Genomic DNA, 7,192 nt, shown 5'->3' on the forward strand with positions numbered 1-7,192 from the left:
AGTAAGACCCATGGTTGTATGTTATTGTATACACTTGACACAGGAGTGGTTGTTATCATCTCTAGTTAATTCTCTTTCTACCAAAGTATGACCCATGGTTGTATGTTATTGTATACAATTGATACAGGAGTGGTTGTTATCATCTCTAGTTAATTCTCTTTCTATCAAAGTAAGACCCATGGTTGTATGTTATTGTATACACTTGACACAGGAGTGGTTGTTATCATCGCTAGTTAATTCTCTTTCTACCAAAGTATGACCCATGGTTGTATGTTATTGTATACACTTGATACATGAGTGGTTGTTATCATCTCTAGTTAATTCTCTTTCTACCAAAGTATGACCCATGGTTGTATGTTATTGTATACAATTGACACAAGAGTGGTTGTTATCATCTCTAGTTAATTCTCTTTCTACCAAAGTATGATCCATGGTTGTATGTTATTGTATACAATTGACACAGGAGTGGTTGTTATCATCTCTAGTTAATTCTCTTTCTATCAAAGTAAGACCCATGGTTGTATGTTATTGTATACACTTGACACAGGAGTGGTTGTTATCATCTCTAGTTAATTCTCTTTCTATCAAAGTAAGACCCATGGTTGTATGTTATTGTATACACTTGACACAGGAGTGGTTGTTATCATCTCTAGTTAATTCTCTTTCTACCAAAGTATGATCCATGGTTGTATGTTATTGTATACACTTGATACAGGAGTGGTTGTTATCATCTCTAGTTAATTCTCTTTCTACCAAAGTAATACCCATGGTTGTATGTTATTGTTTACACTTGATACAGGAGTGGTTGTTATCATCGCTAGTTAATTCTCTTTCTACCAAAGTAAGACCCATGGTTGTATGTTATTGTATACACTTGATACAGGAGTGGTTGTTATCATCTCTAGTTAATTCTCTTTCTATCAAAGTAAGACCCATGGTTGTATGTTATTGTATACAATTGACACAGGAGTGGTTGTTATCATCTCTAGTTAATTCTCTTTCTACCAAAGTATGATCCATGGTTGTATGTTATTGTATACACTTGACACAGGAGTGGTTGTTATCATCTCTAGTTAATTCTCTTTCTACCAAAGTAATACCCATGGTTGTATGTTATTGTATACAATTGACACAGGAGTGGTTGTTATCATCTCTAGTTAATTCTCTTTCTACCAAAGTAATACCCATGGTTGTATGTTATTGTATACACTTGACACAGGAGTGGTTGTTATCATCTCTAGTTAATTATCTTTCTACCAAAGTATGATCCATGGTTGTATGTTATTGTATACAATTGATACAGGAGTGGTTGTTATCATCTCTAGTTAATTCTCTTTCTACCAAAGTATGACCCATGGTTGTATGTTATTGTATACACTTGACACAGGAGTGGTTGTTATCATCTCTAGTTAATTCTCTTTCTACCAAAGTATGACCCATGGTTGTATGTTATTGTATACAATTGATGCAGGAGTGGTTGTTATCATCTCTAGTTAATTCTCTTTCTACCAAAGTATGACCCATGGTTGTATGTTATTGTATACACTTGACACAGGAGTGGTTGTTATCATCTCTAGTTAATTCTCTTTCTATCAAAGTAATACCCATGGTTGTATGTTATTGTATACAATTGACACAGGAGTGGTTGTTATCATCTCTAGTTAATTCTCTTTCTACCAAAGTAAGACCCATGGTTGTATGTTATTGTATACACTTGACACAGGAGTGGTTGTTATCATCTCTAGTTAATTCTCTTTCTACCAAAGTAATACCCATGGTTGTATGTTATTGTATACACTTGACACAGGAGTGGTTGTTATCATCTCTAGTTAATTCTCTTTCTACCAAAGTAAGACCCATGGTTGTATGTTATTGTATACACTTGATACAGGAGTGGTTGTTATCTCTAGTTAATTCTCTTTCTATCAAAGTAAGACCCATGGTTGTATGTTATTGTATACACTTGACACAGGAGTGGTTGTTATCATCTCTAGTTAATTCTCTTTCTACCAAAGTAATACCCATGGTTGTATGTTATTGTATACACTTGACACAGGAGTGGTTGTTATCATCTCTAGTTAATTCTCTTTCTATCAAAGTAATACCATGGTTGTATGTTATTGTATACACTTGACACAGGAGTGGTTGTTATCATCTCTAGTTAATTCTCTTTCTACCAAAGTAAGACCCATGGTTGTATGTTATTGTATACACTTGATACAGGAGTGGTTGTTATCATCTCTAGTTAATTCTCTTTCTACCAAAGTATGACCCATGGTTGTATGTTATTGTATACAATTGACACAGGAGTGGTTGTTATCATCTCTAATTAATTCTCTTTCTATCAAAGTAAGACCCATGGTTGTATGTTATTGTATACACTTGACACAGGAGTGGTTGTTATCATCTCTAGTTAATTCTCTTTCTACCAAAGTAAGACCCATGGTTGTATGTTATTGTATACAATTGATACAGGAGTGGTTGTTATCATCTCTAGTTAATTCTCTTTCTACCAAAGTATGACCCGTGGTTGTATGTTATTGTATACAATTGACACAGGAGTGGTTGTTATCATCTCTAGTTAATTCTCTTTCTATCAAAGTAAGACCCATGGTTGTATGTTATTGTATACACTTGACACAGGAGTGGTTGTTATCATCTCTAGTTAATTCTCTTTCTACCAAAGTATGACCCATGGTTGTATGTTATTGTATACAATTGATACAGGAGTGGTTGTTATCATCTCTAGTTAATTCTCTTTCTATCAAAGTAAGACCCATGGTTGTATGTTATTGTATACACTTGACACAGGAGTGGTTGTTATCATCGCTAGTTAATTCTCTTTCTACCAAAGTATGACCCATGGTTGTATGTTATTGTATACACTTGATACATGAGTGGTTGTTATCATCTCTAGTTAATTCTCTTTCTACCAAAGTATGACCCATGGTTGTATGTTATTGTATACAATTGACACAAGAGTGGTTGTTATCATCTCTAGTTAATTCTCTTTCTACCAAAGTATGATCCATGGTTGTATGTTATTGTATACAATTGACACAGGAGTGGTTGTTATCATCTCTAGTTAATTCTCTTTCTATCAAAGTAAGACCCATGGTTGTATGTTATTGTATACACTTGACACAGGAGTGGTTGTTATCATCTCTAGTTAATTCTCTTTCTATCAAAGTAAGACCCATGGTTGTATGTTATTGTATACACTTGACAGCGGAGTGGTTGTTATCATCTCTAGTTAATTCTCTTTCTACCAAAGAGTGATCCATGGTTGTATGTTATTGTATACACTTGATACAGGAGTGGTTGTTATCATCTCTAGTTAATTCTCTTTCTACCAAAGTAATACCCATGGTTGTATGTTATTGTATACACTTGATACAGGAGTGGTTGTTATCATCGCTAGTTAATTCTCTTTCTACCAAAGTAAGACCCATGGTTGTATGTTATTGTATACACTTGATACAGGAGTGGTTGTTATCATCTCTAGTTAATTCTCTTTCTATCAAAGTAAGACCCATGGTTGTATGTTATTGTATACAATTGACACAGGAGTGGTTGTTATCATCTCTAGTTAATTCTCTTTCTACCAAAGTATGATCCATGGTTGTATGTTATTGTATACACTTGACACAGGAGTGGTTGTTATCATCTCTAGTTAATTCTCTTTCTACCAAAATAATACCCATGGTTGTATGTTATTGTATACACTTGACACAGGAGTGGTTGTTATCATCTCTAGTTAATTCTCTTTCTACCAAAATATGATCCATGGTTGTATGTTATTGTATACAATTGACACAGGAGTGGTTGTTATCATCTCTAGTTAATTCTCTTTCTACCAAAGTATGATCCATGGTTGTATGTTATTGTATACACTTGACACAGGAGTGGTTGTTATCGTCTCTAGTTAATTCTCTTTCTACCAAAGTAATACCCATGGTTGTATGTTATTGTATACAATTGACACAGGAGTGGTTGTTATCATCTCTAGTTAATTCTCTTTCTACCAAAGTAATACCCATGGTTGTATGTTATTGTATACACTTGACACAGGAGTGGTTGTTATCATCTCTAGTTAATTCTCTTTCTACCAAAGTATGATCCATGGTTGTATGTTATTGTATACAATTGATACAGGAGTGGTTGTTATCATCTCTAGTTAATTCTCTTTCTACCAAAGTATGACCCATGGTTGTATGTTATTGTATACACTTGACACAGGAGTGGTTGTTATCATCTCTAGTTAATTCTCTTTCTACCAAAGTATGACCCATGGTTGTATGTTATTGTATACAATTGATGCAGGAGTGGTTGTTATCATCTCTAGTTAATTCTCTTTCTACCAAAATATGACCCATGGTTGTATGTTATTGTATACAATTGATACAGGAGTGGTTGTTATCTCTAGTTAATTCTCTTTCTACCAAAGTATGACCCATGGTTGTATGTTATTGTATACAATTGATACAGGAGTGGTTGTTATCTCTAGTTAATTTTCTTTCTACCAAAATATGACCCATGGTTGTATGTTATTGTATACAATTGATACAGGAGTGGTTGTTATCTCTAGTTAATTCTCTTTCTACCAAAGTATGACCCATGGTTGTATGTTATTGTATACAATTGATACAGGGGTGGTTGTTATCTCTAGTTAATTCTCTTTCTACCAAAGTATGATCTGTTAATTGTTTTAATAGATTACATGACATGTCATGCAGCCATTCATTGAATTTGTTATTGCCAACTAAATTATGTAAATGAATGTTTTATATGCAGGTATTGTCTCATCAGTATTTCCTGTTGTATAAACAGACATGCAGAAGTCAGAGGTCAATTACATGCCAATAACAACATTCATTTTATTTGCAGATAAGGATACACGAAAATTGTGTGATATTATTACAAGTAAAGTTATATTAAAATATGTATCAATGCTGTCAAATAACCAACAAACATCAAGTCTAGAGTCGTATCACTTTGTAATCAATTATTTTGCTATACCAAGGAATGAATAACAGGTAAGAATTAATCTACAACTTTAATATCATGTGTGGGGAGAGTCAGTACATTCAGACATGTACTTGTTTTCTGGTCTGTAACATTCACTGAAACTTTAATATCATCTGTGAGGAGGGTCAGTACGTTCAGACATATACTTGTTTTCTGGTCTGTAACATTCACTGAAACTTTAATATCATCTGTGGGGAGGGTCAGTACATTCAAACATGTACTTGTTTTCTGGTGTGTAACATTCACTGAAACTTTAATATCTGTGGGGAGGGTCAGTACATTCAGACATGTACTTGTTTTCTGGTGTGTAACATTCACTGAAACTTTAATATTATGTGTGGGGAGGGTCAGTACATTCAGACATGTACTTGCTTTCTGGCCTGTAACATTCACTGAAACTTTAATATCATCTGTGGGGAGGGTCAGTACTTTCAGACATGTACTTCTTTTCTGGTCTGTAACATTCACTGAAACTTTAATATCATCTGTGGGGAGGGTCAGTACATTCAAACATGTACTTGTTTTCTGGTGTGTAACATTCACTGAAACTTTAATATCTGTGGGGAGGGTCAGTACATTCAGACATGTACTTGTTTTCTGGTGTGTAACATTCACTGAAACTTTAATATCATGTGTGGGGAGGGTCAGTACATTCAGACATGTACTTCTTTTCTGGTCTGTAACATTCACTGAAACTTTAATATCATCTGTGGGGAGGGTCAGTACATTCAAACATGTACTTGTTTTCTGGTGTGTAACATTCACTGAAACTTTAATATCTGTGGGGAGGGTCAGTACATTCAGACATGTACTTGTTTTCTGGTGTGTAACATTCACTGAAACTTTAATATCATGTGTGGGGAGGGTCAGTACATTCAGACATGTTCTTGCTTTCTGGCCTGTAACATTCACTGAAACTTTAATATCATCTGTGGGGAGGGTCAGTACTTTCAGACATGTACTTGTTTTCTGGTCTGTAACATTCATTGAAACTTTAATATCATCTGTGAGGAGGGTCAGTACTTTCAGACATGTACTTGTTTTCTGGTCTGTAACATTCACTGAAACTTTAATATCATCTGTGGGGAGGGTCAGTACTTTCAGACATGTACTTGTTTTCTGGTCTGTAACATTCATTGAAACTTTAATATCATCTGTGAGGAGGGTCAGTACTTTCAGACATGTACTTGTTTTCTGGTCTGTAACATTCACTGAAACTTTAATATCATCTGTGGGGAGGGTCAGTACTTTCAGACATGTACTTGTTTTCTGGTCTGTAACATTCATTGAAACTTTAATATCATGTGTGGGGAGGGTCAGTACATTCAGACATGTACTTGTTTTCTGGTCTGTAACATTCATTGAAACTTTAATATCATGTGTGGGGAGGGTCAGTACATTCAGACATGTACTTGTTTTCTGGTCTGTAACATTCACTAAACTTTAATATCATCTGTGGGGAGGGTCAGTACATTCAGACATGTCCTTGTTTTCTGGTGTGTAACATTCACTGAAACTTTAATATCATCTGTGGGGAGGGTCAGTACATTCAGACATGGACTTGTTTTCTGGTCTGTAACATTCACTGAAACTTTAATATCATCTGTGGGAGGGTCAGTACATTCAGACATGTACTTGTTTTCTGGTCTGTAACATTCACTGAAACTTTAATATCATGTGTGGGGAGAGTCAGTACATTCAGACATGGACTTGTTTTCTGGTGTGTAACATTCACTGAAACTTTAATATCATCTGTGGGGAGGGTCAGTACATTCAGACATGTCCTTGTTTTTTTGTTTGTAACATTCACTGAAACTTTAATATCATCTGTGGGGAGGGTCAGTACATTCAGACATGTCCTTGTTTTTTTGTTTGTAACATTCACTGAAACTTTAATATCATCTGTGGGGAGGGTCAGTACATTCAGACATGTACTTGTTTTCTGGTCTGTAACATTCACTGAAACTTTAATATCATGTGTGGGGAGAGTCAGTACATTCAGACATGGACTTGTTTTCTGGTCTGTAACATTCACTGAAACTTTAATATCATCTGTGGGAGGGTCAGTACATTCAGACATGTACTTGTTTTCTGGTCTGTAACATTCACTGAAACTTTAATATCATCTGTGGGAGGGTCAGTACATTCAGACATGTACTTGTTT

The sequence above is a fragment of the Saccoglossus kowalevskii genome, chromosome 20 (genome assembly GCF_978046115.1).
Source record: "Saccoglossus kowalevskii chromosome 20, keSacKowa6.1, whole genome shotgun sequence".
In the NCBI taxonomy this organism is placed as follows: Eukaryota; Metazoa; Hemichordata; class Enteropneusta; family Harrimaniidae; genus Saccoglossus; species Saccoglossus kowalevskii.